This window comes from Apis mellifera, linkage group LG11, assembly GCF_003254395.2.
Source record: "Apis mellifera strain DH4 linkage group LG11, Amel_HAv3.1, whole genome shotgun sequence".
NCBI classification, from domain to species: domain Eukaryota; kingdom Metazoa; phylum Arthropoda; class Insecta; order Hymenoptera; family Apidae; genus Apis; species Apis mellifera.
In genome coordinates this window covers 14213201-14236531 of record NC_037648.1, presented here as the reverse complement: position 1 = coordinate 14236531, position 23331 = coordinate 14213201, and the positions used below count along the sequence as shown (strand labels likewise).

The 23331-nt window shown below is 35.3% G+C and overlaps 2 long non-coding RNA genes and 1 other non-coding gene across 3 annotated transcripts; all 3 read left to right on the top strand.

Annotated features, from left to right (window-relative positions):
• The first annotated feature begins 4573 nt into the window (after window positions 1–4573).
• Window positions 4574–4658, top strand: Mir8 (microRNA 8). Its single transcript, NR_031528.1, has one exon. It is a non-coding gene; the product is annotated as a microRNA 8 (primary transcript).
• A 1929-nt stretch (window positions 4659–6587) lies between these two features.
• LOC107965253 lies at window positions 6588–19769 on the top strand. Its single transcript, XR_003305626.1, has 2 exons — window positions 6588–17044; window positions 17174–19769. It is a non-coding gene; the product is annotated as an uncharacterized LOC107965253 (long non-coding RNA).
• An 840-nt stretch (window positions 19770–20609) lies between these two features.
• On the top strand, window positions 20610–21712 carry LOC102656707. Its single transcript, XR_410674.3, has 3 exons — window positions 20610–20640; window positions 20938–21504; window positions 21611–21712. It is a non-coding gene; the product is annotated as an uncharacterized LOC102656707 (long non-coding RNA).
• The last annotated feature ends 1619 nt before the right edge of the window (window positions 21713–23331 follow it).

The following is a 23331-nucleotide window of genomic DNA, read 5'->3' as shown; positions in this document are numbered from 1 at the left end:
ATCGTTTCGAAACACGATGATTTATCGATAGTCACGTCCTGCCGGAACGATCGTAGGATTATATAACGCGCGTAATTTGAACATGGATACCACGTGCCCACTTGTGCTACTATTTTTACTTCTTTTTATTACTTCATTTTTTATTCGCTTAAATGTTCAATTAAAATTAAAAATTACTTTTCCCACGATTTAATTATAATATCATATTTTTTTCATATTTTTTTTAAAATTACACGTATTATCGGTTAAAACAGTTGAGTCGATTCGAATACAAGGAATGTTGAAAGTGGGTAGGCGGGTATCGTTAGACACGGACACACCCATTGGTCAAGCTCATCGCCATCCGCATGTTTCGCGTAGTTTAATTAAATTAAACGCTGTAGTGGTTTTCTAAGATCATTCGGTGTCGCTCCATATTTGGCCGCGCGTCCAAGAAGCACATTTTACCCTCGGTGGACTCGTGTTTCGATATTTTTTCCTCTGTTTCTTTCCCTACCAATTATTCGAGCATGATCTGGTCAAGTTATTATTAGATTCGTTTCGGTTGGGATCGGTAGAGTAAGAAGAAGGGGGAACATTATCGAGAGGACCACGACTGGACTTTGCGTGTTATGCTATTCAATACGTTGAGTTTTTTTCAAAAAATAATTTTATAAAATCGTATCGTTTATTTTAACGTGATACATGATTAAATTTAAAAAAAAAAAAAGATCAAAATTTCACGAATTCTATTTTAATCACGAAACAAATTGAGATAAAAGAAATCTAAAAATTGTTATTGAAAAATTTTAATATTTGAAATAAAAATATTAAATGTATCAAATTATTTCAAACGTTAATTCAAAATAGAATCAAGAGTGTCTCGTCACATGCACGACGCCCTTGTCCTGCTGGATGAAACGGACGTTCGACACCAGAGTGCGTTGCGTCTTGTATAGCAACGCGTATAATATGCATGTGAACGCGTGTGCGAATAGTCTGGCGCCAGCAGGTGCAGTTAAATATAGCTTATGCAACGGGTATCCTCCTTTCTCTTTCTCTTTTTTTTTCTCTTTTCTTTATCTCACCCTTTCCCCCATTCTCTTCTTCCCATTTCATAAGAAACCGTATCTAAACAAATAAGAAAGAAATAAAAAAAGTATTTTCCACCACGTTCGAACGATTCCACGAATTCAGATTATTGTGTTATTATTTGAGAAATTGTCGTGCGTACATTTGTCGTGCGTGCGCAGCAAATTAATCCGAACTTGTCTTGTTTATATCTAATCGTGTAGTGCAAGTACATATTACGTATTATAATAAGTCGATACTCTATCTTGTTTTCTATGATTACAACAAGAATGGAAAAAAGAACCGTGGAATCGAACGTTCTCGAGTAACATGAGAATAGGATATGGATTACACGTGTGTGTGTGTGTGCGCGTGCGTGTGTGTCAACGGACCTTAAAAATGGGCAATTATTTTATCTCATTTATATATATTTTTCGAAGTTCGTTTATAAGCATTTCTGAATTCTGAATACTTTCGAAATCTTTCATTTTCGTAAATTTATCCTTTTTTTATTATTAATGAAAAATGGATTATAATGACTTTCCGTTTTCTATTGATGTCTATGAAAATTTATGGAAAAACATTTACATTCCTGATAGCATTAATTAAATTTAACGATAGCCTATGAAAGTATTCTGTCGTACTGTGTCGCGGAATATAGCGTATCCCTTTTTCTGCGAGCATAGGATGCTCGGTTCCATCTTAGCTGAACCAGACCAGCCATCTTTAAGAAAAAAAAAAAAAAAAAAAAGAACAGATTAATGCTCATTATGGATATTAGCCTTCGGCCATTTGCATAAAGGCGGAGACAGTTGATACAACTGGTCGTGCGATAACGAGCGATGGATGGCATGACTGGTTACGAGAATTTTTTATTTTTTTCTCCCCCTTCATTTCGTTTTTATCTTTTTTTTCTTTCTCTCTCTCTCTCTCTCTCTCTCTCTCTCTCTCTCTCTCTCTCCTATTCGCAAGCGTTGAGCACATACGTATATCAACGATCAACAAAGGAAAATTAAAATTTCTTCTCCGTATCCGTTCTTTTCGTATTTTATTCGTATTTTATTTTGTTGTTGCCCCCTTTTTGTGATGGGCATTCTTGATTTTTTTTTTTCTTTTTTTTTTAAAGCTTTTTAAAAATTGCGAGTTTCAAAAGTTTTCAATGGATGAATTTTAAACGGCTTCTCTCGAATAATTTAAAAATCCAGACGTTATTTATGCCGGTCGTATGAAAAAGCAGCCTCGATGTCGTTACATTATTTCGTGTATCTCTACGAGAGGGGGAAATGATATTTCGTAGAGAGAAAAATTTCTACTTAAGTTGCAAACCGTGAGCCGCTTCATAAAACCGGTTACCAGATACACGGAAATGTAAATTCACTGAAGAAGCGGCTCTGAATACTATGAGAGAGAGAGAGAGAGAGAGAGAGAGAGAGAGAGAGAGAGAGAGAGAGAGAGAGAGAGAGAGAGAGAGAGAGAGAGAGAGAGAGGTTGCTCATATTTAATGCAGTCTCTGCATGCGTATAACCATGAAAATAATATATATATACGTATATTAAATAAAATCGAAAAAGTATTAAAATTAATTAATATAAAGGGAAATATATATCTATTTTATTTTATTATTACTCTTTTATTATATTTATTACGCTGTGTATAATGTACGTGAGAAATAGATTAGCGATTAAAAGTATATAAATAAGTTTGTGGATACGAAAACTTTGTAAACGCGCCTTAATGCAATGTAACGGTTATAAGCGCAAGTGTTTCATTGGGTTGATATAATACGGGTGAAGTCGGATTGTACGTATATGTATTATACGAGCGCCAACGGCGTATTGGAAGTATTAAAAAATTGGTGACATTGGTTGCGCGGAGAGAATCGACCTCGACTCCTCTAGTAGTATTCTGTGACAACACCTGCATATAAACTCGCGTATTATTCGTTTTAAATATTAAAATTGTCTGTAAGTATTCGAACTAAGAAAAAGTAAATGTGAATGGAGGACGGTTGGAAGAGAATAGGAGAAAATGAGAGAAGTGGTTGCGCGCGCATACGTGTCGTCGATATCTACGATCGTTAAAACAGACTTATATATATATATATATTATTTCAAATCAAATACATCACGTTAGGAAAAAATAAATAAATAAATAAATTAGAAGCAACGTGTAGCAACAACTATTTTTTTTTCTTTCTTTCTTTCTTTTGTATCTAATATTATATATTAGCATCTATGTTGGGAGCAATATCTATAGTATTAATTATGTAAGTACGTAAACTTTGGTATGTCTTGAAAAGTGCAAGCAGCATAATGGTTTCGACATTACATTACATAAAAAAGAGAAAGTTTGAAAGTTATTGAAAAAAAAAAAAAAAAAAGAAAAAAAGGAAAGAAAAAAAAAAGAAGCGAGAGAAAAGAAGGATAGAAAAACTCGCATGATTTTATTCCATGTACAAGAGTACATTGCGACGCCTATGCGTATGGGGAAAAGGGGGTGGAGAGAGGAGGAGGTAAGAGGCAGACGAAGCACAGCGAGATGCCTTAGGATCGAGTCTCTCCCTGACGGCGTTTATTTATTGCCAGTATTAATACCAAGCCCCGCAGAGTCGGTTGGTGATTACATAAAACATGCTTGCCACTCCTACCATCGGAGGCAACCCCCTCATCTCCACCCTGGTCGCCTTCTATCTGGAGGATGCTATCTCCTGCGGTAATGGGGCTTGGCAAACGAATCTATTCGAAAAAGAAGAGAAACGCCGAGAAACATTCGATTTATTCCACGTGGAAAAACAGGCACAATCGTTCGTAATCGCATAGTTTGAATTTTACAATCGATACAATCTATCGAACTTGATCTAAACACGAAATGTAGTTTAAAAGTCTATACTATAGGTTAATCATAGATACTTTTGGTGAGAATTTGTGTTTTCATTATTGGTATGCCTTCCTTGCTCGATATCCTTATATTAATTGTGGTAATTTTTAAACTTAAAAAAGTATTAAAAAGCTACGCAAAATATATACTCGGCAATAACGTTCATGTCCTTTCTTTTGCTATCTATTCAATCGCATGTGACTAATTGTTCCCTTTCCGTCCCTTTCATGAATTTCATGAATGCATTTCTCCAGTTACCTGCATGTTTTCTCTCTTTCTTTATTCTTGCATTTATCTGTACTTTGGTCTTGTCGCCTTTTTTCACGCTTCGTTCACTAAACGTATATAAAGCGGACAGTTACTTCTTAGTCCTTTATTTCTTCGAAGTAAACTTCTTTTTTACCGACGGATCAACAGTTGTTGCCAACGTTTAAAAAATTACACTCGGTACGTGTTCGTCGCTGTTTATTTCTAGTTGTAAAAAAAAAAAAGAAGCATAAAAGTGTATGTATATGAAATAGAGAGAAGGAAAAGGGAAGGAACGAAATAAAGGAATGATAGAAACAAAACAAATGGATGAAGAAATATGCGAAAAGGGCAAGAGACAAACTCCGAGGATGGTGGATTAGAGCTAAAAACATCGGACGGAGTATCTGTTCACATCTTACCGGGCAGCATTAGATTGAAGTTGACCTTCTAATACTGTCAGGTAAAGATGTCGTCAGGATTCCGAAATCAACGCGATTGGCATCGTCATCGGTAATATACTTGATAATTATACTTGATAATTATACGATTTTAATAACAATGCATTTAAATTGATAGCCATTAGAATAGGTAAAAAGGTAATAATATATTTAAAAAATAGTTTTTCACAATAAAATATGTACAAGAGAATTGGTATTCTAAAATATAAGAACGGTTCAAATTTGTGATAAGTATTTTTTTTTTTTTTATGGAAATCATGTGTATAAATTTGAACTTTTTTTATATTTTATAGGTTAAATAATATAACAGAAATGACTACGTTATTGTGAGAATTTTGTATATTAATTTGTAACACATAATTCGTAAATTAACATAATATAAACAAATTAATAAATAATTTATTATATTACAATTTTGTACCAATTATATAATGATTTCTCTGTTTCGTTGGTATCACTGGAATTTCCAAACAATCGACATGTATTTTTATGGCTGGCACGATATAAAAACTTGTGGACGAAAATTTCATCTTCGAGTAAACTAAAACCAAGAATAAAAAAAAAAATAAAATAAATTGAATAAAATTCATAATTGGATTTTACATGTATTCTTCGAGATAAATTTCTACAATATCATAGTTATAATTTTATTCTCTCTAAGGTATTTCTATTTTTATTTTCTTGATCCAACGAAAAATAATTCTGCTCGTAAAAAATACTGACTGAAAGTCACGTAAGGCAAATGGTCGGTTAATAATTTTTCATTGGTGGAATTATGCGATGCGTGCGGTACACGCATAAATCCATTGCACGTGTACTCACGTGACACAAGCCTTGTATGTGTATACTATACCTCGTTCGTACTCACACACGTGCATCTCGATTCGAGAGCAATGTATGCCTTTTCTCTCTCTTTCCTTCTCTTGTAAATCATCGGTAGGAGGTAAAAAACGAAGCTTCTAAAAGTCGCGGCCTCGGTGCCTCGAAGCGGGAAGAGTGTAGGCGCGTGAGGAATGTAATGCCTCGGAAACGTTGCTGCGATCATAAAGCATCGCGTAGGTCTTTTCGTGAGGGGTTGCGCGGGCAAATAAATTCGTTCGACCGTTGTGCCGCCATTTTTACTCTGGTTAATCAGACTGACTGAAGATGACGCTCGGATTGCAAGAAGGTTAGGCGATGTAGTCTCGCGCAGGATTTATCGAAGAACTGTCATGGCGGAAGTTAAGTGATAAATTGTCGAAGTGAATATCGAATTTCATTTGTGAAATTGTGAAAAATTAATTGTTCTTTAAAAAGAGATCTCGCGTGCAAAAATTTGCCCATCGAGAATAGAGTCAGAGCTCCCGTGACTTTTTCGTACCATCTCCCGCACTCGTGGATTTCGGTTGACGTTTTCGAGACACTTTGGCCGAGAGCCAGAACCGTTTTAGAAAGATATCTGGCCGGATCGACATCTTCGGTTGAAGAAAGTCCTGTGCATCGATGCCTCTCGAAGACAACGGCTCGCTTGTCTCGTAGTGATCGTTCCAGGAAGGAACAATATCCATCAATGGCCCGTATTGTCCGATTGGGAAAAGGGAAAAAAGAATTAAAGGAATGGAGGAGGGGAGGAAATGGCACAGGGTTCGAAGTGGAAGGAATTTTCTTACGTGACTTGTTACGCGGAATGAAATTATAATGAGCGATAATTAATAACATGTCGAAGAAAAAACGTACTTCTATAAATATGCAAATATGCACGTCGACCAATATATAACATTATAATCTTGACTGAATACGCATATTTGAATATTTTCTTATGTAATCATATTTCTTATGTAATTATGTACGCGTAAATAAGTAATCCTGACGCGTGTGTATAAATTTTCATACAAATTTCATTTTTAAAAAACCAACAATTTTTTTCTCCTTCGTTTTCATTTTATTATATATATATATATATATATATATATATATATATATATATATATATATATATATATATATATATCTTGAAAATAATTCTAAAAGTATGTCATTTGAAATCTATCCGTCTATTCGTTTACTTCAATTCACGATTGAAACGATTTTGCACACGTGATCGATTGAAGTGGTTTGAAATCGATAATAAATCCAATATATATCGATAAATCGATAAATTGAAAATAAATAAGATCAGAATCTAAATATCGTAAATTATATTATAAAAGAATTTTTTTTTTTTTTTATTGTCGATGTGTGGAAAAATCAAGGCAAATAATATAATATTTAGCAGTGTATATTACATAACGAATAAATTGTTATAATTTAAAAGCAGAATATTCAAAGGAATAATCGAGCTTCGAGACTGATCTCGTTTTCAAATGCTTCCCATCATCATCGCGCCATCATCTGGTTGGCCCAACGTATTAATAATTGCCCGATTGTGTAATAATCAAAAGCAAGAGGGACGGTATCATCCTTAATCGAGAATGATATAACGTTCCCTCCGAAGAATATATGTACATTTCTCGAGTCCGATCTACTTGTACGTTCCCAATGCTTCTTTTCGTTCTTTTTACTTCCAATTAGCTGCGAGATATTGATAAAGATCTTTGATACATCGAGCACAGAGATTACGAAATATTTTTATCGTAAAACGATTGAACCTGTATACGAGTTGTAAGATGAAGAGACACGATGCGTCTGGGGGAGAAAAAAATAAATTGAATCGGTACGATATGCAATAAACCAGACTGAAAAATCTGAAAAGCAATAATATTGTTTGTTGAAAAGTAACGGAAAACGAGTTTCGATGGAATTCAGAAAAAGGTGCGTGTAAAAATAAAGATCGTAAAGATGGGAAAAATATTTCAAGATAAATTAAATATCTTGATCTCTTGACCGATAAACTTTGATTCAATATCTATTATTTTCGATAAATAATATCATAAATTATCGTAGAGAATGATTTAAAGGTTAATTTAAATTTAATTTGATTAAATACGTATTGAAATCTTCGTTAAAGAATAAAATAAAAGAAAAGAATAAAGAAGAAATTCGTTCGATAATCTTCGTTCGTTTTCGTCGACTATTCGGCAAAATTCGCCTAGTTTCGGTAACTATTTCGGTAGTTTTCGGCGCTGCAGCGTTGAGCGAAGCGCGTCACTCATTATCATGTCGATTCATCAGGTCCAATGGCTGGCCGATAAGATAAGCTCCCGGATCGTGTAAGTACACGCGTGCACAATAAGCAATCTTGTTTTATCTATCAACTACCGTGAACTTCCATATCGTGTGTAAAGTTCTCTCGTCTTCTTATCATCGTTCTAACGCCTCTGGATACACAGATCTGGTAATTTTTAGGGGAATTTTAATGGAACGTTATAAATCCTTCAAATTTTATTTCTCACGCGAACCCACGATTTTGATATTGATTTTAACGATAATTTCATTATTGTACCACGTAAATTATTAATATTTAGTAACATTAATTTCTAAATATAATTTCGTAGATCGATTTTTTTAGATATTTTCAAAGATACGGTACAAGTCTATCTACCATGTTTGCCGCGTGTTTCATTATCGCATTAATGAAAGAACTAGGACACTAGATAATTTATGATTCTTATCAACGTTATCGTATACCTCTATCTGGTCGAAAAATTGTTCAAAATAATTTTATTTTGCCACGAAGAGATCCACACTCGCCCGCGGTAAAGGTTAATCGACCATCTAACAAAAATTACACAGATCTCGAAGATAAATTCGAGCCGAAAATGAAAAGGAAAGAAAGAAATGAACGAGGAAGACGGCCCTGAATTCCATTCCTTCGACTTTTGTCCCTGCGCTAACGTCCCTGAGAGTTGAAGCAGTCGCATCGCACCACGACGTAGACATTTAGTTACACGCCACGAATGTTAATCCTCCTCGTCCTGCCTCCACTAACCTCTTCCACTTCGTAGATCCGCGCCAAGATCTCTTCGTGTCGAATATTCCATCGTATACTGGGTGACAAATTTTCTTCGATCACGACGACGAGGGAGATTCGTAGACGGTGCGTAATAGAATTTTATCCTGGATACTAGAGGCTAGGGAATTTTTCGAGAAAAATAACTATACGAGATTTACTTATCGAGCAAATACAATCTGTAACTAAATTTTTTTTTGAATTTAAATTTGACAAAGATTTATTCCAAAAGGGATATTTATACATTATTTGATATAAATAAAAATTAAATTATCTTCGTCAAATTTTTTTAATTTTTTCCCCATTTCTTTGTGTCGAAAGAAGAGAACGACATCGTAATAAATCGGCCTAGACATCCTCGTTAATTTCGAGGCTTAATTCAGGTCGAGAGCGTTATGTTTCTCATCGAATCCCGAGAAGCCTTCGTCCAGTTTTAAAGTCCTGAAAATAACGAGGCAGCTGCTCACGTATCCTGCAGAGCCTCGTCCTCTATCACGTGTTTCCAGCCTCCCCTTATAACCGTCTTTTCTTTTTCTTGTCTTTCTTGTTCTTCTCCTCTTTCTCTTCTTTCTTGATCCTTCCCTTCTCTCCCCTCCCTCTTGAATTCTTTTTCCTCTTTTTCCCCCTCCCTTTCTCTCGTTCCCTCCTTCTTTCTCTCTTTCTCTCTTTCTCTCTTTCTCTTGATACCACTCCTCGGACGTTTCCTGTTTTCTTTAATCTTTCTCTCGAATCATTGCATCCCCTGTGCATGCGGGCATTTTTACGATTCTTCGATACAACAGGGTCGGCGAGAGAATTCGAAGGGGATTTTTCGAAGGTAGCAGATGTTTTTTAAATTATATTCGATCGTGTATATTTTTCTACATTTTTCTTTTTTTTTTTTTCTCTCAATTTCGAGCAACTAACTCTTCCTCGCCCTGGGAAAGTTTCGGGTATGTGGCAACGAGTTTTATTAAAATTATTTCCCTGTAATCTCGATCGAGTCGCTGTCCTCCTTCTCCTCCTTCCTCCTCGCCCGTTTTCGAACAGGTTGCAGCAGCAAGAGAAGACGCTTTCGAACGGTTTTACGCAACCGAAAACGACTTTCGAAAAATGTCGTCGGATCGAAATTCATTTTCGATGACAGAGAAGATTAAAATGAAATGGAAGAGGAGGCGATGTTCGACGGCGTCACGCTCGTATCGAAAAAAAAAAGAAAAAGAAACGGACGAATTTATGAGAGGATCGATTCGATGAGGCAATCTTTTCTATGTTACGTCTTTCTCGTAATATTTTTACGATAGAATTGGTATGTACAAGATCGAGAATTCGAAGATTTTTTTTTTAACGGTCTTCCTCCGTGACGCCATCTTGTAAAATGAAATCAATATGCTTATTCAATAGATTTAATATAAAAGAAATTCTCTCTCTTTTGTAAAATGTCGATATTTAAGAGAATTTTTACGATCATTCTCGAATTCCACTTGTGACGCCATCTTATAAAATCAACTATCATAAATTCTCTAATTCTTTTACAGATATTTCAATTCTTTTTTAACAAGGAGTCAGAAAAATAATAGATGTCAAGATTCGAGAATTTTTGTCGATCATTCGTGCGCGCCATCTTGCGTGTAATCCACCAAACACATCTCTTCGGATAATTTACGAACATACCATAGAAATATTTCGTAACGTTTGCCCTATATAAAATTTAATAATGTTTAAATTTTATCAAACATAACCGAATTTTAATCTTTTCCAACTTTATAATAATACGATCGTGAAATAATTTTCCACGGTGACGTGGTTCGTGTTCCGAGGACATTTCGCGTGGAGAATGAACCTTTTTCTTTTTTTTCTTTTTTTTTTTCTTCTCGTGGTTGTGGATCGAAACTAGGCTTAACCAGTAATCCAATGAGTGTTGGGAAATCCTTGTAACCGACGTATCGTAATCGGACTCTGATGCGCGAAAGCTACACCTATATACTTATTTGTGGCTCGTGACTGACTAATGTCGCTGTTGGTCGCCTGGATTTCCCACGTGTCACTCGGTTTCGAGTAAATTTAGTCGGTAACCCGCCGTGCTCTGTTCTCTCTTTCCCTCCAGTGATTCCTAACCTATGAGAACGAGATCAGGAATGAAATAATTTTCTAATCGAGTAAAAAAAAAAGTCAAGAGTGTGTTAAATTTTTAAACAAATTTTTTTTTTGAAGAAAATTATTATAATAAATAGTTTTCGATCTGTTGATTATTTATATCGATGAATATCGGTTTTAATTTTATTAATTTTTCTACAGCATTTAAAATGTGCTTTATCAGAGGAATGATGAAACGTGGAAGTGGAACTCGAATTTCGCGTAATCATCGTCGAATAGGAAAAATAATATCGGGGCTGAGTAATCGGTTTGAAATCGAATAGGCGATGAACCATTCGCTGATAAACGAGTAACGCTCGTGAATTTTCGAGAACGTGTATATATATGTATATATAGGAGGTTTGAAGAGTCGATTGTAGAAATTAACGTCGAGATAAATATATCGACGCAAGAGGTGAAAATGCGTTTTATTAAACGAGGAATATTGTTAATTAACGAGACATGGAAGGAAATAATTGAAATAATATAAGTTATAATGAATGCATTACGACGAGTGACTTAACTAGCCGTGAAAGTAGTTGCAAAGATAATTCTAGCATTAACCTGTAATTAATATGCAATCATTGGATTTATTTCCATGAATGAAAATTAAAATAATTATTTAAATCTCCATTATTTATTTTATTTTATTTTATTATTTTTATTATTTTTTTTTTTCTCATTTTAGATCTCTTAGATCCCGACTAGTTTGAAATTCTCCAACTTTAATTTTAACAATTAAACTCGTCAAGTTGAGCGGCATTAAAAATGATTTTTACATTTACATTTATTTAAACGCGCGCTGCTGCTATGACGATGGAGGGAGCTACGTACAGAAAAGGAAGACTCTCGCGGCGAGGCCACAAGAAAAGTCAAAGAAGAGTCGGGATGAGCGGAGAAAAATTCGAAACTGGCCGTTAGTCCAGTCGAACGTAATTACAGACCACGGTTCGACGCTTGTTAATGGCTGTCGTTTCACCGCGATGGGTTTAATGGTGCTAGACAAAAATTATTTTCCGTGAAGTGGTAATGGAGTTGGTAAAGTTAGGCGGTAGGCGAATGCGAAAAGATAGAAAGAGAAGAGCTCTCTTCTCAAAGCCTCTTAAGCGGTCATCTCCTTGCATCGGGCGAATTGCCCGCGACCGGCCAATTTATATACATACACGTGAAGTCGTGGCATCTAAAGGTCTGTCCACACTGATAACGCGTAAGCATCTAGTTTCTTTTCGAGGAACGCTAATAGAAAGAAAAATAAATCAGATAGCTTTCTAGGGATCTAATTTCTAATCTAGAAAAATAATATAATAATAAAAATAGAAAAATTCTGAAATTTTTAGTTTTTTCCTATCCAGAAATTTAATTTGTAATCTAGGGATGTAAAAATCTAGGAACTTGCTTGAAAAGAAATATAGACCGAATAGTTTTTCCTATCTAGGGATTTAATTTCTAGTGATGTAAGAATCTAGGAATTTGAAAGATAGGCTAGATTTCCTATCTAGAAAATGTAAGAATTGTTCGAAAAGAAAGGTAGAGATAGATTTTCCTATCTAGATTTAATTTTTAATTTAAGGATATAAGAGAATCTAATAGGAAGATCCTAATAGAAAATTTTTAAATTTACTTTCAATTTAAAGAAGTCTAGAGAATTTTGTGCAATAACAATTTGACAATTTAACGAATTCAAGAAAAATAAAAGGATTACTTGGATGAATAATTCGTTCCACTTTGCTAAACCTGTTATCCGTATCAAGTCGTTTGTCTTGTAGAAAGCCATCGCGTCTCGAATATCGTTTCCTGTCGGACAATCGATCAAGATGGGGCACTTAGTTGGATGGATTATCTTAGAATTCCATTCGAAATTCCTCGAATTATTCCCTCGTTTCACAAATGCTAATAAAGTTGACACTGCGTTTAGCAAATCGACGATGATACTTCATCCGTCTACGTTATTCCTGTCTTTACGTTACACAGTATTTACACAGACTTCATTGTCAACCAACAACCTTTGAACCGTCTACTGTGCTACTTTAAATATCTTCCATCCACTTCTATTGGAATGTATTAGAATAAACTGATCTTCGAAAAAGGTTATTTTTTAGCGAAAAAAAAAAAAAACCGAAAAATCAAAGAGAATTGAAAACTTGGAAACACATAAACTTTCGTTCGATCATTTATCGATATCGATGGTAATTCTACCGATCAACCCTCCCCATTGCCGTGTGCAGTCCCCTTTAGAGAGAGCCACGGCGGTCCCTGGGGCTGGAATATTGGCTGTTGTACGTTATGTAGGTACCAGCGTGCAACCTGCGGTGCAACTTGTCAGCCAACATCATTATCGATGCCGGCTCGCCTCGATCGAGATCCGTGCTTTTATCGCGACTTCGTTATTTATATCTCGCTCCGCTTGCCAATAACTAATAGAGATCCTTGCCTTCTTCTCCGCGCTGGCACAAGTCGATATCGTGCCACGATTCCGTTTCATCGGCCATCTTGAAGCCCTCCCTCTCTTTATCGCTCTGTTTCGTTATCGACAGTCGCGAATTTCTTTCCGACAAATTACGGAACTTGAATCAATAATTGGACTATTGTTACATTTCGCAAGAGCGAAATGAATTAGATTCTAGATTCTTTTTTTTTTTTTTTATATAGATAAACTTCATCGTTTTAAAACTGACAAAGTTACATTTGTTGTATTTCGTAAGTATTAATAATTGGCCGATTTATATAAAGATATGGAAAGTGACTGAGACCCTTCTTGCATCCGATTTATAATTTATTTCGTGAGAGATCAAATTTTATTTCACTCGTATTAATCACTCTAACCTCTGCGCTTCGTAATTTAAGAACCATAGGATATTACGTCACCTAACCTAAAACAACCTGAAAGACAAAGTAACCCAGAAAATTTCAAAGAAGTTGGGCCAAGATCCAAAAATATCCACTCAAATTCTCGCTCAAATCCAAGCTAATCAATCATTCAAACCGAGGGTGATCAAGGAGAAGTACGACCATTCCCAACAGTCCAGGTCGATTTGGAAAGAGAGAGCGAGCGAGAGAGAGAGAGAGAGAGAGAGAGGGAGACTTGGAGGTTGAAAAGCGCAAGCCATACCTATCACCGGAGGGTAGAGACCCCCGGAGTGAGGACGCATGTGTTTCACACGTGTTCCACTATCCCTCCTCCCTCTCCACCCTCAGTCCCGACCGACAAAAAACGCGAAAAACGTGCCACTCTCCTGGTGCATCGTGTCGACTCGCATGGTGGACGCATCGCCATATGCAACCATACGCTCCGGACAATGTTCTGTAATTGCACGTTTCGAAACGTGAGGGGAGGGGTGGGGGGATTTTTCGTGTGCCGGCGAACCCGGTTCCCGCAAAAACGATGTTCCGTCTGGTGGAAGCCGTTCCTTTTTGCTCGAGCCCGGCCCCAGAACCACTTCCTCTTCCTTTTCGGGAGCAAGACACGCCTCTCTCGAGGGAAAGAAAGAGAGAGAAAGAAAGGGCCTCCTTAAGGGCCGCCAGAACGAAAAGTTTCCTTTTTTCCTTCTAGATAGTTCTTCCTCGCGATCGTGTACAAGTTAACCTCTGAGATAGTCGGTACGGGCATGATCTTGATGGGATATGGACTCCTGGGAGCTTCTCGGGAGCTGAAAGCTGTTAATGCATTTCATTAATGAAAGAATATCGATATGTATAGGTTATATTTTGGATAAAGAATGGAAATTGAAGTGTAAACGTAGGAAATATGTGGAGGCATAGAGATATAGGGAATATTACTAGGATATATTACTAGGGATAAAAATGATATATGTCCCTATGAACTTAGGGATATATATAAAATAATAAAGATATAGATGGATATAATGATATAAGATGATACAAAATATAGACATATATAAAATAAAAAAAGGATCTTCGAATTATTATCGGAAATACATATCGATTAATTAATTTCCGCAAGAGGCTCGAAACATGAAAACGTTTATCTTTATTTCCGCGAGCAGGCTCGCGTGAAAGCAACACCGGCGCACACGCGAGAAAGGATGATTCATCGGAGTTAGCCTGTTGCAGACGGATCGACCTCTTTTCCTCGATGCACCGGTGTAGTAGCCGGTGTACAGGCGCATGTATCCAACTCGTGTGTATAGGTATATCATGGCCCCTCTGAATGGTGTTAGTGCGCGCAACGACCTCTTTCCTCGCTACCGCAAACCGCAGGCGCAACCCAATTTTTGCCCCGAAAAAACAACCGGTAGAACCTGAGTGTCCCTCGTCTCGCCGCTGGACACCGTCTGCGTAAAAGAGTTTTTTTTTTCTTACGGCCACGTAAGATCGAATTCGAGACGTTGGGTTACCATTTTCGATCGATATAGTTGATTATTAATTCGATTTGATGTTGGAACAGGAAGAGAGATAAGATTGTTTTAAGGTTAGGTTTTGAAATTTGAATATTTCTCTTTTTTTTTTTTTCTATATTTTACAGAATCTTAGAAGAGATCTCTTTGAAAATTCATTTTTTAGAAGTTAGCGCGCGAGTACAATGAACCTGGTTGATTCGTTCAGCTGATTTTTTCCACCAACGTAAAACGCTTCCCCGTGAACGAGACTTTACACGGCATTGACCGCGCGTGGTAACACCCAAATAGCGATGGTCTCGAGTTGCTCACGATCAAAACAATTTTATTCGGTTATCTTTCGAATTTTCAGTTTATCGTATTTATCGTGATATTTCTCCTTTCGTTTGAATATCTATAAACTCGTATTTTTGAATTTTGATTTTTATTATATTCGAAAGAATAATATATTCAAAGATTGAAAAGGTGAGCATCCAACGCTACTCTCGAAGCTCGCGTGCACACCCGTTTCTTCTTTTTCTCTTCTTTCTTCCTTCGCTGTTCCAACGATCCGTCTTAATATTCGATCCAACGTTTCGTATCTCGGAGGTCGGCGGTTTTCGCTTCCACGACCACAACCGCGTTGCACTTGTACTTATATAGGGACACGCTACTTTCCTCTTCGCGGTTGACGTGCTCGCAAAATTTATATGGGCTTGCCTGTTAATTAACGTCAATGAAACGACCGAGTCGCGGCATTTCGATAAAAAAGTGCTGATCGATAAAGAACGGCCACGGACCATGTGAAATACAAGACTTATTGATGATTTCTAGTGTTTTTCTGCTTGTTCCGAAGAATATATATTTTTTTCCATTTTTTTTTCTTTCGATAAAAGAAATTGTGAATTATAGTAAATATTATTTGGAAAATTAGTAATTTTTCTCTAGTGATTTTTTTGATCTTCAAAAACAATTTAATTACATCTAGTGAAATATATTTTCGCTTTTAATAAACGTTTGTAAGCGTTTGTATTGACCTCATAAATGCGTCAATGTTCACCTGATTTCCGTTCTCGTGCTATTAATATTCGTGAGGTGAGTATGGCGTGTTTCATTTGACGATATACCGTCTTAAGTATTATACGAAATTAACTTTATTAAATATTAATATTCATAACACGATTCTAATATCCTTCCTTTAAGAAAATGTGCGTTACAATGATTAAGTTTTTTCCAAGTCGATTACCAATCGATTACTCAATTTAATTCGTGATAATATTCGCTATATATATATATATATTATTCTATTAATAAAAAATATATAACGCATTGAAAAAAAAATATTTTAATATCTTAAATTAATATTTCTATAAATTTGATTTTATTTAACGATTGGAAACAAAAAAGAAGCAATTTCAAATTCTTCCGTTTCTTATCACATTCCACGAGTGAGCGACCTATCCACCAGACAGAGGAGGCGCGAGAGATTGAAAGAGCGATTGCGATTCGAAGCGTCTGCGTGACACGGTGTCTCATTATTTGCGACTGAAGGAGGAGGAATCAGTTGTCGGGACACGTATTAGTCGCCGTACGTGGCGACATCCGCTAATCAAATACAAGTGTTCGTCAGCAGTCCCGTATTATAGAGACGTAGACGTAGCGAAGTCTGTTTCCGAGCTCTGATAGCTGCGATAAATACGCGTTTAAGCGCTCTATAATTGTTGTCGCGTGCGTTGCATTTTTAAACCTTGCCGCCATTCGTCGCCCTATCCGAGGAACCGACGAAACACGACTTTTCACGAAGATAGTCGAATCTTTTTCTTTCGTATGTCGATACAAATATCGATACAAGGATCGAAGAAGAAAGCTGTAAAAAATTTCTTTTGCAACAAGTGATTGTTTTTCTTCGAAATTTTAATCTTTTTTTCAAAATATTCGATAGCAAGTGACGAATTATTTACACATTGGATAAATTCACTCGTTCGCACTCGTTTTTTCGGTTAATCGATACATTCGAATTCACTTGAATAAAGGTATGTTTTCAAAAGTATGAAATTACATTTGGTTAACGTTTGTGAATTTATTCGATTCTTTTAAACGTTGAAAGATATTTATTTTAAAGAAATTTTAAAGACGGACGATGTTCATTAAAAATTCCCTAGGCGCGTATAGTTTCATAGGAAAAGGATATGATTGGTCGACACAGAGAATATACGGCAACCGAGCTGACCGATCATGGGCCATGGATAGTCGTTGGGTCGGTTGAGCAGACCGTTGTAACAGTACCTCACGTGCCATAGAGATCCCATAACCGGCTGCGCGTAAAAAAATATGCTTCGGTGCAATCGGTCAGTTGGGATGCAACCGAAGCGAAGAGCATAGCCGAGCAACTGTGAAAATAAGTGTATAATTTCTCTCTCACATTCTTCTCGATTCAAAGTTTCTTTTAAAGAATTATAATGAATTATAATTTTAAAGTAAATTAATTTTTTCGATGTTTCTTCAAATGAAGGTACGAAATGAAATTTAATTAATAAAAATTTATTAACAATTATTCATTAAAATTTTGATGACAAAATGAATTTTCTAAATGTCTTTTCTAATAAAAATTCCTTAAAAAAAAAAAAACTAAACTAATACTATTTCTACTACTTGAAAACTGCATCTCGATAAAAACTTCTTAGACTTCAAAAGAGAATTATCTTCTAAAATTATTTCTGCTTTTCTTCCAAAAGATCCAACCGTATTATTGATTTGAAAATTGCAACTTTGACAGATCTTGGAAAATTCTGAGTCGGGTTCCGAAAGAAAAGCAAAGGATTTGGGAAAAGTATCGGTCCTAAAGTCAAGAAGAAAAAGAAGGAAGAGGAGGAAAGAAATGGAGGGAGGGCCCATAGCAGCTGGTCAAACAACTCTGAAGCCACTCGGGGCCCGGATCTTCCAGAGATCCTCGGTTGCACGTACGAGGTTACACGCGAGGGGCCCCTCCTCGTCCTCGCGCACGACCTCGAAGTTTTAATTACTCGCCAGGGTATCATCCCCCTGCCAGGCCTCGTACGAGGTCATCGTACGAGGATCGCCTCTAAGAAACCGGGGGACGAGGATGGGGAGACATGTCCCGATTCCTCCGCCTCGAGGAAGGAACACGATGATAGCTTGTTCAAATTGCCAGTCTTTTCTTTTTTTTTTTCTTTTTTTTTTTTTTTTTAGTCCTTGTTGCCTGATTATTGAAACCTTGATCCTCTTCCTCCGGGAGAAGTTTTTTTTTTTTTTTTTTAACAAGAATTAATTTTTGATTCGATTCGTAGAATTTTTTTGAATAGTCAAAATTATTATATGTTACAAAAATTCGTATATTTTGGAAAAAAGTGTTTGGAATTTTTCCTTTTTTTACCAAAAGAATTTCAGATTTCGAGTTTTCTCCTTCAAAGAAAAATAGAAAGAGATTTAATCGTCGATCCAAAAATTCATCAGTTCCTGAAATTCTCTCTTCTTTATATATATATGATAAAAAAAGGAAAGAGAGAAGGAAAAAAAAGGTGAAGAAACGTGCAAACGAGCACCGCTTGCTGTTTGCAAATGAAACACGCCCACGATCTTCTCGGGGCATGCGTGCTTAGCCGCGTAAACGTGTGACTCGCGGTTGATCTAAACGATCGTGAATCACCGACCCACCTTGGGGGTTGCAGGGAACACGGAGAACGTCCAGGTATCGTAATTTCTCCCTTCGTTTCATATATTACGTGAAACGATGCTCGAGTCGTAGATCCGTATATTTTCTTTTTTTCTCGTCTCACGTAATTTCCAAGTTGAATAGAAAATTCTATTTATTGTATCTTTTTCTACATCCATCCTTTGATACAACAGGAATAATATAAAATCGTTCAATTAATTAACCAAATAATTGTTAATAAAGATAATTATTATTTTATTATACATAAAAATTCCCTATATTTACATATAGTTCCCTATACTTATAAAATTCCCTATACTTATATAGTTCCCTATACTTATATAGTTCCCTATACTTATATATTCCCTTTGTCCAATATACGAAAGCAATATAAACCGTCAAAAGAAAAAATCACTATGAATTGTGAACTTTCAAATACTTCGTGACGATTAACTACTGAACCAAAACTTTATAGGGAACCACTGTTGGCCGGAAGAAGAGAGGACTCGTGAAACGAAGATGTGAAAGATTAATGTGAGATTAATACCAACGAAAATTTGTATCACTGTGAATTGCAGTCTCAATGATGAATAGTTAAGCAAGTTTAAGAAAGAGGAAAACTTTTATTCAACTATTACAACATTGGATACAAAAATTTATGCACGAGGATGAAATTGTGGCCAGAAGGAGAGAGAATAACAGGGTAGAGTATCGAGTGCAACCAAGTTTGATGATGGCGGTGTTGGTAGGCGGATGACGAGGTGGTAGTGGTGATGGTGGTGGGCCGTCACGCCACATAGTGTGATAGCTGCGCATTAAACAGCCAACCCTGCACCCTTGGCCCAACCTACAAGCTCGAGTCCCGGAACCTGTGAGATTCGAGATCGAGATTGAACTCCACCAGGGATTCAGAGGACCTCTGGTTGCGCAGAAAAGCTTGACTGATTCGTTTCATCTTTCTCCTTCTTTTTTTTTATTTCTCTAACTGTGATACGTTACAATGAATAATTGATCTCTGTTATTACTTCAAAGATAGAGAAATTTAAAAATTTAAAAGAATAAATATCATCTTTTAATATTTTAAAGATTAAGATTTTTTTATTCAATAATTTCTTTTAAACTTTTAAACACAACAGGTATCCTTTTGTTTATCATAAGATTCAAAAATTCCTTATTCTTCCTTTGAAATAATTTTCAGATACAATAAAATCTCCATTATTCATTTATAATATATATTATATATTCTTAGAACTCAAATTAAAATTGAATAGTTTAACAACAAACATTGGACATATTTACACAAGGATTTTAACAACAAAGGATTAATTTTAAAATTTTAATTTTATGCAGAACTCAGAATTATCACAGAACTCAAAACCAAATTAAAATTGAATAGTTTAACAACAAACAATGGATATATTTACACAAGGATTTTAACAACAAAGGATTAATTTTAAAATTATGCAGTTCCATTATTTATTATATTTATAAAGACCTCAGGTACTTTTAATTATCCTTTTAAACTATCCTTTTCTTACTTGCCATAAAATTAACAATTTCTTATCCACTCTTTCAAATAATTTTCAGATCCAATTTTAAATATCCATCATTATACATATATAATCTCACAGATGATTACTGAAAACTAAATTTTTAAAAAAAATTTTAACAACAAAGGATTAATTTTAAAATTATGTAGTTCCATTATTCATCATATTTATAAACACCTCAGGTACTTTTAAACTATCCTTTTTTTACTTGCCATAAAGTTAACAATTTCTTATCCATTCAAATAATTTTCAGATCCAATTTTAAATATCCATCATTTGCCATATATACATATATAATTTCACAGATGATTACTGAAAATTAAATTTTTAAAAAAAATTTTAACAACAAAGGATTAATTTCAAAATTATGCAGTTCCATTATTCATCATATTTATAAATACCTCAGGTACTTTTAATTATCCTTTTCTTACTTGCCATAAAGTTAACAATTTTTTATCCACCCTCTCAAATAATTTTCAGATCCAATTTTAAATCTCCATCATTCGCCATATATACATATATAATTTCACAGATGATTACTGAAAATCAAATTTTTAACAAAAATTTTTTAACAAAAGGGTAATTTTAAAATTATGCAGCTCCATTATTCATCATATTTATAAATACCTCAGGTACTTTTAAACTATCCTTTTCTTACTTGCCATAAAGTTAACAATTTCTTATCCATTCAAATAATTTTCAGATCCAATTTTAAATCTCCATCATTCGTCATACATACATATATAATCCCACAGATGATTACTGAAAACCAAATCAAAATTGAATAATTCAACAAGAAATTTTCGGATGCGCAAGGGTTTGAACGAAAAGGATTTTAAAACAATTTAATTTTAAAATACCGTGTGTGCTGGTCTTTTGCCCGCGAGTAGTGAGAAAGCATGGAAGTCGTCGCTTGGCATGCTAACACCCTCACAGGGCGCGGCTCAATCAATTATTGTGGCGAGGGTGCGGTCGTCCCTGCGCGAGTTCCACCCCTGGCATGGCAACAACCCTATGGCGAATCTCTTCCTTCTCTTCTTTTCCATATTAAGTTCCACCTTTTAAACGTGGAAACGTTAAAGGTGGAGAATTCGTCGAATAATTGGAAAGGAGCGACGATTAATTAATATTACAAAACTTCTCTCTTTCTCCCTTTTTTTTTTCTTTTACAATATCTGAATCCATCCTGATTCTCGTTACAACCAGTTATGATCGATTTTGTCTTCCCTTGGCAAAGTATCGATCATGGTTGTTAACCCTCGAGCCACAGGTAATTATTATTTTAAGCCTTTTTCTTTTTCCTCTTTTTAATAAGGTAGTACGTTAAAAGTATACCATACTTTTTTCTTCTATTTAACATAAGGTATTTATTTAAGGTCCCCTGCACGGTTGGAATTAAATTTTTCACCAAATTGGCTTTACTTTGATCTTCCTCTCTGTGGTTTTATTTAAAAAAAAAGAAGAAAGAAAAGAAAATTGCAAGATCAATTATCCGCAAGCCTTCTTTTGATTCTTGAGAAATATTTCACAAGTTATTGCAATTTCCTTGTATGTATGTATGTATACAATTTTGAAATTTGTATATTTCAAAGTGCAAAGACTACTATCAATAATGTATGTATTTATGAATCACATTATGATTATTATTCTTGAAAGAGATCAATTGAATATTGAGTTTGTATAAATCAGTCTTATATATAGATAGATAGATATAGATAGTCTTAGATATATATAGATATATGATTTTCTTCAAGAATAAATTTGCAAAAATATTATTATTGTTATTAATTGAATTTAAAATAGATACGCTACTTCCAAGTGTCACGGTTAAATTAAGATGCGAAAGATGGGGTGGTGGAGGATCGAGGATCGAGGATCGAGGATCGGGATTCCTCCTCGATCGATTATTTTTACTCCAGATTGGCGGTGGGCACCGCTTCCTCGTAGCCAGTCGTCGGCGCGAGACGTAAGTTTATTTATGCGTCATCGGTGTTAACACGATTTCCACGGGCCTGTGTCGTATACGAATAAGAGGAAGGAGAAGGAGAAGAGAAGAGAAAAAAAAAAAATATCACTTTAAAATACGAGACAAATGATGTCTTTTTACCCTGCGCGAGGAAGGGAGCGCAGCGATTTATTTGCGTTGTTCCGAGAACCCACCACGACGTGGCATACTTTCGTAATCTCTTTTTTTACGACTCTTTAACGATTTTTTAATCATTTCTTTTTTTTTTTTATCTCCTCGAATAATCTTTTTTTTATTTTCAATTATCTTCGCCCCTTTTCTCGAAAGACAAGTTTAATTGATTTAAAGATTAAGATTGAATTTCAATATTCCCCTCGTGCCTTTAAGGCTTCTAAGGAGTCGAGAAAATTAAGAAGAAAGTTTATTTTTTAAATCTCGAAAATTTTATATAATATATATGAATATAGATATATTGACTGAAAATAAAATTTTCGCAGATTATTCTCAAGAACGGGGAGCTAAATAATCACTCATAGTATTTACTTGTGAAAAATATTGAATATTGTATTAAAAATTATTCTGATGCAATAAAAGTTGTTCTTCATCCAATGGGCACTTCATTCGGAATAAAAATTGGCAACTGTATATATGAAAAATATTCATGAGTGTAATTTTCAATAAAATTATTGTAAGTATCCATAAATACTACGTTGAAAATGGTACATTCTCGTAAGAAAAAAAAAGTATTCGTGAAAGCAAGAAAATTATTCTCACAAAAACTCGGTGTCCGTTTACAAAAAAAAAAAAAAAAGAAAAATAAAAATATTCCCAAGAACGATTCACGAGAATTTGAAACGGTATTCTATTATAACGGCCGAGTTTAAAGTTTCACACGAATTGGATAAATTGGTCGAGGTAAATGTCGACAATGGATGTCACGGGGATGGGGGAGGGGGAGGGGGCGCAAAAAGCGACGAAGAATCGCTCTTCCTCTTGCCGGCCTGGTCCTCGTCGGATGATACAGTGCAAGGGACACCGGGATCGGGTCCCTGACGACGCCACGTCTAAATATATCCACTCCGTGACACTTGTTTCATGTAAATCAAGCCCGTGGACGAGACGAAAAACCGA